The sequence below is a fragment of the Arachis duranensis genome, chromosome 10 (assembly GCF_000817695.3).
Source record: "Arachis duranensis cultivar V14167 chromosome 10, aradu.V14167.gnm2.J7QH, whole genome shotgun sequence".
NCBI classification, from domain to species: domain Eukaryota; kingdom Viridiplantae; phylum Streptophyta; class Magnoliopsida; order Fabales; family Fabaceae; genus Arachis; species Arachis duranensis.
The window spans coordinates 81,967,657-81,977,185 of NC_029781.3; the positions used below are offsets into that span (position 1 = coordinate 81,967,657).

Sequence of the window (9,529 nt, forward strand, 5' to 3'; positions counted from 1 at the left end):
AAACTTAAAGGTAAATTCTATCGCACCGCTATAAGACCGGCTATGCTGTATGGTACGGAGTGTTGGGCGGCTAAAGGGGAGCACGAACATAAGCTGAGTGTGGCAGAGATGAAGATTTTGAGATGGATGAGTGGTCATACGCGATTGGATAAAATAAGGAATGAAGATATAAGGGAGAGAGTTGGAGTAGCACCTATTATGGAAAAGATGGTTGAATCGCGTCTCAGGTGGTTTGGACATGTGAGAAGAAGACAGACAGAACATCCAGTCAGGAGGGTGGATGAGATGGAAGATGGACAAAGGGCGAAAGGCAGAGGAAGACCTAAGAAGACCATCCATGAGGTGGTCAAACGAGATCTACATGTAAACGGTCTCTCTGTAGACATGATACATGACAGAGCACAATGGCGTCGTTTGATTCATGTAGCCGACCCCATTTAGTGGGACGAGGCTTTGTTGTTGTTGTTGTTGTATTTTTTTTAAAACACATAAAATTATAAGCTACTTATAATAGTAAAAACACGTAAAAATAATCGGATTGTTTCTGTCGAGACAAGTTCTATTCCTAGCATGAAGAACCATTAAGAACCAACAAAAATTTTGAACAGATATATAATAATTATTATTTTTATTGTTTTTGTTTTATGAATTTGTTCTCAATGTTCTTCTATTTTCTTTTAATAACGAGCTTTTTTATTCACTTATTCGATTGAAAAAAATATATGAATTATATTGTAATATTAATTAATTTAGTTATATAAATTTATCTCAGAAGAAAACAGGAGAAATATTTTTTGTCGCTCATAAATCTGTCCAAATCCTTGTTATCCTAATCAATCCCATTTTTTGGCATTATTAGCATGTTTTTCTTCTTGTTCTTTAAATCCAACATATAAGAATTTTTAAATTTGATTCATGTATGGCCCTTTATTATCATCTCTCTCTTCCGTTGACTTAGATAAAAATTCTTTGATTTAAAAATATGTGTACATGTTATTATTCTACCATATAAAAAATGTAAAAAAGAAGGACGCCTAAAAATTATAGAATAAAAATATCAGCATACATGATATAATTATGCATTTTGGCAAAAAAAAAGAAAAGTAAAAACGGTTTAGGGGTTTGTTCACTCACTCTTCTCTTACTCTCCACCGTCATGACTCACTCACTCTCACTCTATCATTGTTCTGCCTTCTGCGCCTCTGCTGTCCGTTCTTTGTCACCATTCTCTCTGCTGGTCGCCTGCGTCTCCTTTGTCTGATCAGCTTCACGCACAGCTACACATAGTTCTGCTCTATGTGTTGCTTCTCTTTATTCTTGCAGATTCGCTCTTTCTTCTGCCTTGCCATAGTTGATTGTGCTGCCACCGTTTGTCTTGTCCTCAGCAGTCTGCCCTACACAGCCGCACATATCCTTGGGTCTATTCCCAGGAGGGTGACAATGACACGTCTCTCATATCTAGACTCTGGTTACAGTAAATTTAGATTTGTAAATTGATAAATGATTTTTTATGTTCTAGTTTTGGGTGTTTATTGTGAATTTCAATTTGTCATTTGATTAATATCTCATTATTATCTTTATTTTTACATTCTTGTTAACTTTTTTTTAACATTACCATAAACATGATCCATTGAAGGACAAAATGACTTTGGATTCATTAGCCAATTCAATTGCTCAATTGACTCAACTAGTCCAATCTCTTGTTCAATATTTGAAGAATAATGTCAGCTCCTCCTCTAAGGTGTTTAAGGTCTTTGATTCCAATTCTAAGACTCTTACTCAACAAGGTAATGCGTCGAGTAATCCATTGTTGCTATGCTCTATTGAAAACGCAAAGATGGACTTGTCTATTGCTAAAAAAAGGAGAAGAGTCTCACTTGCTCCAATTAATGTTTCTGAATTAGAGCTACCTATTATGAGTACTAAGTAATAAGTAGTTTAGTTTATATGGTGATCTTTTGATGGATAAGTAAGTAAACTTAACAAGCATATTTTTTTTAACAATGTTGTGGATTTGTTTAGCTATTTTTATGTTAATTTATCTTTGGCATCAATGAGAAAAATATAGTATTTTCAGGGGTTACAGCTCACAGAGATATATTCAGGAGTTCGATGTCAGAAAAACTAATTAATTCACTTGTGCTGCTCTTAGTAGCATATATGATGACTACAGAGTTGAAAAGAGAAAGTGGTTATTGGTTTGTACCTCTATGTTTTGCAGTAATTATATAGGAGTGTATGTTAAAATAATGCTGATATTTTTTATTTGTATTGTGCAAATAAACAAGTGACAAAATTAACTTAGGTGGTAGCAAAGACCAAGATGGATCCCAGCTGCTTGGAGTATTATATCATAGATATTTATTTGGAAAAAGTTGACTGCTTAAAAAAAGTAAGGATTGCTATATACATCATATAACATAACATAATGTATTTATTTTTAATATACATAAAACTATAACAACTAAAATGACTTTCTCTTGATTAGGTGTTTATCCCTGTATTTGAAACTATTGATGAAGGTCATGAACACTGGTAACTCGTAGATATCGATCGTGTTAAAAGACAAATCATTTTGCTAGACCCGTTTTTTATTGAGAAATAGTTCAAGCGAAAGATGACAGCCTTAAAATTAGTAAATATATTTTCTGATTTTTTGTCAATTATCTAGATTTATGAATGAAAAAGCAAACTCTGACATACATATAAATAGGCCATTTTTTTAGACGAAGTATTGGAAAATCGTTCATTTTATGACTCTAAGACCACTCCAAATCTGATTTCTTCACAATTTGAATTTGAAGAATCAAAAGGCCTTCCCACCCTCGAAGTTGGATTGTAAGATAATATAATTAGTAGTTATTGGTATGAAATTTATGCAATTATATGGTACTTTTTAATAAATTTTTCTCGATATGTAGGAATGACGCGGGTGTGTGGGTTGCGAGTTGGATGATAACTTGTTTTGAAAATGATAATTTTAATATAAAGGTAATATTATACACTAATTTTTTGCTCATTCTTTCTTTGATATTTAGGTAGTTAAGCTTAATGTTTAAATGTTAATATTTTATTAGGTTGATGATGAAAATCGAATGAAGGTTGCAGTCTCACTCCTGTTGAAGAATAATAATATGATCGAGTATAGGGTCAAAAGAAATGCCTTTAAAAATCTTAGAAAGCTGAATAATAATCACCATCGTGATAATGATGAATTCCCACAAGATTAGATTTATAACATTTCCTTCTTTTGTTATTTTCGTTCTTATTGTTTTCTTGTAGGCATATAAACCTTCTAATGACATATGCATTATATTTTGTTCAGGTTTGTGTTCTTTTTTGTTTGTCGGATTACTTAATATTTCAATTTGACTATAGATATAATTATTATTATTATTCTCAAAGGTGGGTTTTTTTGGCCATCATTATTACTTCTGGGTTTTGTGATCCTTTATGATTTTTCTTCTAGTGATGATCGTTATTATGCCATTTTGATATTAGGATTGATTTGATCATAACCAGCAGATTCAGAATCATACATATTTGTAAATAATAGTTTCTTTGATATATGAGTTGATTTTTAGGGAGTTAATTTACCCTATGCACTAGGATTTCAAAAAGCTTTATCAAGGGTACCTGACATGGAGATTGTGGAGCCAAACATTATTTATACTTCATGTCTCATGTTATTCTTATTCCCCCTTTAAGCATTATTTTTTATAAATCTAAAAATGAACAACTAGAGGAATTCTCATTGTAGAACGAAGAATAAAAGAGGAACGTGCAACACATAATGCAACTAAGATAGTCTGTATCTTGAATTGCTTATTTATTTTGGTCTTGTATATTTGCCTTACATGCAAGCGATTATGTGATTGGTGTAACAGGATGCTATGGAAAGAGAAGTAGACTTGGAGCAAGAAGTTATTGAGTCATCTACAGCACTTGCAAAGATATAGGTAATGTAAGCATTTACTTCATTTTATTTAACTTTTAATTATTGTACATGTCTTTTTAAAACTATTATACATTCTGTTTGCTTTAACTTTCATTTTGTTGTAAGTCAATGAAATGTTAGTTTTGGAGAATTTCAAGGGTTATACAATAATCATGCTGGAATCGTACAAGTTAGCTGGTCTTATTGGTTGATTGAATTGCTTCCAAGGTCTTCCATGTTGAAGAAATCAATTGCTTATCCTATAATCTTGGGCATGTTATCCTACTTAAGACTAATGATCTTGGTTCCAACTTCCAACTTGAATTCGTAGTGGTTATTCATGATCTAATATACTCGAATAATTTAGTCGTGTTAAAGTACTTCATTATGTTATTTGAAAGAGATTGGGGTGTCCAAGAAATTGTGAGTTGAATATTCTCCTGGTGTTTAGGGAATGAAAACTTCTCAATTCTAGTCAAAGATGATGGTAAAACTCTCACCAAAACTGATGCATCTGGTTTGTTAGAATCTGTTGTCAAAACAGTTCACGAAATTCTAGTCGAGTCGTCTCAATTTGGAATCCAAGAAACAAAATAACCTTTTAGAACTTTAAAGATTATTGACATGATCAAGAGTCACTGCAACAACTCTATTAGGGGTCTATCTAGAAAATTTTGGGCACTTAGTCCTGTTGATCAGCATGTTGTAACTCTATCACTCATAGAGGATGGAGAAGTAGTTCTTGGAGTACTTGGTTGTCCTAACTACCCTATGAAAAAGGAATGGTCTAGTTATCCTTACATTTATCTTAGGATCATGTCTAAGTTGGCTCCTCCAACATATGAATCTTGGAACAAAAAGTGTGTGGTTTATGCCAAAAGAGGAAGTGGCAAAGCTTGGAAGCAATCACTTCTTCTCTATGCCCATGACAAGTTTGTATGGCCAAACTATGCAAAGCAAGTTTGTTTCTCTTCCATTGAGGATCCTTCATTGGCCACTTTCTGTGAAACAGTTGAGAAAGCTAATAAAATAAGTCACTCTTTTACTCAAGGACTAGTTGACATTGTTGGTCTCAAGTGCATATATTTTGATTCATTCCATTATCATTATTAAATACCCTCAACATTACTCTCATAATAACTCAATATTTATGCAGGAAGCAACCATTAAAAGTATATAGCATGCCAAAATATTCAACAATTGCTCATGGAAATGCTGAGGCTTTCATGAAGTTTGCAAAGGAAAGTTACAAGGAAAAAATATAGGATCATGCTGCTGGTTTTATCATCATGCAGGAGGCAAGTGGCATGGTAACAGATGCTAGAGAAAATCTCCTAAACTTCTCAAAAGAATTAGATATAGAAGGGCATTGATCGTGGTATAGTTGCTTCTTGTGGAGCCACATTGCATGAGAAGATCATTGATGCTATTGATACTAATTGGACTTTATCTTACCTTTAAAAGATTTTTTTTATTTATATGCATGCATGTCGGGACTTGTGATCATGTGAATAATATTATTAATCTTTTGTTTTCTGTTAATTATGTGCAGTTTCTTATAATAGAGATCCCCCTGTATCAACTTCAATTATGTTACTACTGAATGTTGATGTATTGGTATCATGAAAACTACTTGTGTATGACATTGTATGAAAAATAAAAAGTTAAGTAACATTTAATAAGGCGTGATTTTTACTCCTAAGACTGAAAATAAAGTATTGCAACAATATCATTTGATATATTAAATGAGAGTTTGCCATCAGTAATTACTGTCATATAAACAAATATCTGCTTTCCATAAGAGAAACTGCACAGCTTTATGTATTTAATTATGCTGCTTCCATTATACAAAACAAGCATGTCATGTGTGTCATTAATTCCACACCTAATATATATACTGTAAGATTGACTATGTTGCTTTCATTTACATAAATTATATAATAACACAGATAATGAAGTAAGATAATAAGTTGAGTCTTCAATAAAATAATTTAAACTTTAAACAAAGAGAAACATTTATGTTTTGGCCAATTTATGTTAAGACAAGCAAAGTCAAAAATTGATATTTTCAGAGTTATTTATCTTACTTTGTAAGTTACTTATACACAACTGCTGCAAGAGTTCTTTATGCTAGATTTTACAAAACTCAATTGAAATTTGAGGTAGTTACTAACTACTAGAACTCTTTAAACACAATTAGTAGTACGGTATCTTGTGAATTGAGAATATTGTGTATAATAATTATAGACAAACCTACAAAACAAGAATATAGGATCATAAATCTCCATAATTTTTCTAGCAGTCAATAAATACCTTTTTTCTTTCCCTTTTTCATAGCATTCACTCACCAAGGCACTTGATTATATATACAACCTTTTGCATTTGGCAATCACAACACACACATATCTTTCCACTTTCCTTGACACAAACATGAAACTCATAACCATCATCCTTTGCTGGCTCATTGTGTTGCTAATGGTTTCAGCAACTATGACTATGGTGCATGTGGATCCTTTGGACTCAGAGGAGGGTTCGACGTGCTCAGGTTTGGAAACAACATTGGAGGAGGATATGGAGGTCGAAATGTTAATCCTACAAAATATCACTTTTCATGAATGGAAAAGGACTACACATCATCTTTACAACTTCATGGTGAAATGAACAATACAACATGACATGTGAATAAGTATAATAATATATATCACATATATATTCCATAGTGAACCATGTCTTATCAAGCCATTATTTTATTTAAAGGAGGGAGAAAAGATTAGTTCCAACCTGACATGTTAGCGGTTTTGATTGCTCATAAAACTAGCTTATCAATACCTAACCTCTTCACTTTTTTATTTATTTATTATAAATTGTTCATTTCAAAAGATTTTGGGAGTAAAAAGAATAAAATGTTCTATGTTGACAGTAGAAGATGTAAAATGATAGCTAATGACAATAACTTTAGAAGAATTTCTCCTTTTCTTTGGGTGCAAAAAATATCTCTTTATTTTCATTAAATTTTACATATAAAAAGATCCCTGGAATAGAATCTTCTTAAAGAGTGGAAATGAAGTAACAAAAAGAATAATAATAATAACATGTATTAAACATCTTCAAATACTCTGGCAGAGAGGGAGAGAAAGAGAAAGAGAAGGGTAACATACCTAATAATATAGTAAATGCAACATATTGCACTCTTTGAAGATGAATTAAAATTTTATTAGCAATATCATGATGGATAATGGGAAAAAAAGGTGGCCAATTCTTCTCCTCAATAACAATTTCAGCTACAAAACAAAATATAATACATGAAGCACTTAATTTGAATAAAAAAAGAAACATGGAGTTTTTAAAAGGGATAAAACACTTAATTTAATTCATTACCAAAAAATTCATTACCAAGTTTATAAAACAAGCAAACTCAAGCCAAAACATTAAATACAAGATGCCTTATAGTTGCTTCTAGTAATTTAATCCAAATCAGCAAACATTAAGGTCTTTCAAAAATGGAGCCATAAAGGAAATGTATACCTCGTGCAACTGCTTCTTCTTTTTTTCTCAGTTCCTATATTTTTTATACATCAAATGAAATAAGATGCACGTTAATTTTCATATTATTAGGTTATAGTTACCAATCATGGAAACTCCAAAAATAAAACCACCAAAGGCAAATGAGTGCAGCAAACCTAGATATTAAATATTGATATGGATATCTTCTAATTTTTAATAATAACATCACCTCAAATTTTTTAGTACACCTTTCAAAGAGCAAATAGAGACTAACCTTACAAGAAAGATGAATATCAGCACAATCTCTTGACAAGAATTTAAAGCAGCAATATTCAACCAAATTACAGGCATCACCATATACAGATTCCGAGATAAGTGCCTCAAAAATTTTTCGCTTTTTTTTTCCAGTCAATCCATTCATCCTCCAATCTTATTTCCATCATGTCAAATAATAATTTCTACATATCAGACTATAGGTATTAAGTAAGCAAACTAAGAAATATGAAAACAAAAGAAGTTCCTCAATTAGGTCATAACTTAAATCATATTTTCACATCTACTTAATAATTCGAACACATCCATGAATGACCATAATAAATAGTCTCTTATGTCATGTCTATTCCTTTCAATGTCACAAAAGAATATCAAAGGTACAAAAAAGTATATGATTCAAGATCTTATACCATAAAAAATGTAGAAAATTTAAAATATAATATATAGATCCTATGGCTTTTTGTTATTGATGACATCATTCAAAGTCCAACCCATGTATTTCTATCATTGGGTCCACTAGAATACGGCGAGACATAGAAAAATTGAGGATATGATGTAATGCCAGCAGTAGAAGGATAATGGTTGAAGTACGTCGTGCTATGTTGAACAAGATGAAAGAGAATGGGGAGGGCTCCACCATAAGGTTGATACGGATTGACCACTGGATAATGATGCATAGGATATTGTGGCAATCCTGATTTCTTGGTTGTGGCTGCACCTGCAACTTCTGACACTTATATTCTGGTGTGTTGGTCTTTTTTTTAATGTTTCTTGAGTTAGGTGATCTCTTCAGTTTGAACATAAATCAGAATTTTTAAACAAATATGATGAAAAATTTAAAAAAGATACTAGTAAGACAAGCTAGAGTCAAGTAAGACTTTCTCAAAGTCTTGATCTCACTCTCCCTTATTTTCTCAGTTGCACTTATGCTATTGGATTAAAACAATCTAAAGTCAAAATAAGACTATAATTTCCTTCTTGAACATCCTAATATAAATGATTGGATATGCGAAATGTTACCTTCTGTCGACCTTTTTTGCCATTTGCTCTAATCTTTGATGTAGCTTTCAATTTAGATACAAACTTCTTGCTTTCACTACCTTTGAATTTTTTGTTACAGAAAAAAAGAAATAATATAAGCACTACGTTAATAATCTGCTACAAATTTGAATTGAAATGATGATAAATTTAATACATGGTATAACATAGACAAGTGCTTATTTTAAAATTGTTGTTATTGTTCATGGGTGAATTTTCTACTGATTTTGTGTCCTGAGAGTGAGTCTATTCGCTAGTATCACATTTCTCAGCTTGCTAAAAAAAAGGAAAAACTTAATCAAAATATAGCATTATTTAGTAGTTTTACAAAAGAAACTAAAATAATAGATAAGCATAAAGTAAATAATAAAAAAAGCATTATATTAATACCGTTAGTTCATCTTCTGTATTTGAGTATTCAACGGGTGAGTCCTCATTGACGAGTTATGGACATGTCCTAATGAAATACCTTATTGACTTATAATGTGAATATCTTCGCCTTTTTTTTGGCCTTTCGAAACTTTTTTGGAGCACTTTTTCACTTCACAACAGTTGCATCACCTATTAGCGTTGACGTGGGGGAAAGCATCGCTTGTGCATCACTTTTTTTTTTACCTTTGAATTAGCTTAAGTAACTCACTTGAGATTTTCCTATAGTTGGCTGAATTTTTTGAAGAAATATCACAAAGCTTCCAACAACTTGATGCTATTGCACCGCATCTAAGTATGTGCACTATATCATTAGTGATGTCTTTCTCTCCAATTGAGCATATAAAG

General features: G+C 31.8%; 1 pseudogene; it reads left to right on the forward strand.

The window, feature by feature from the left end:
* Positions 1 to 4,324: 4,324 nt before the first annotated feature.
* LOC107470439 (PAP-specific phosphatase HAL2-like) lies at positions 4,325 to 5,398 on the forward strand (annotated as a pseudogene).
* The last annotated feature ends 4,131 nt before the right edge of the window (positions 5,399 to 9,529 follow it).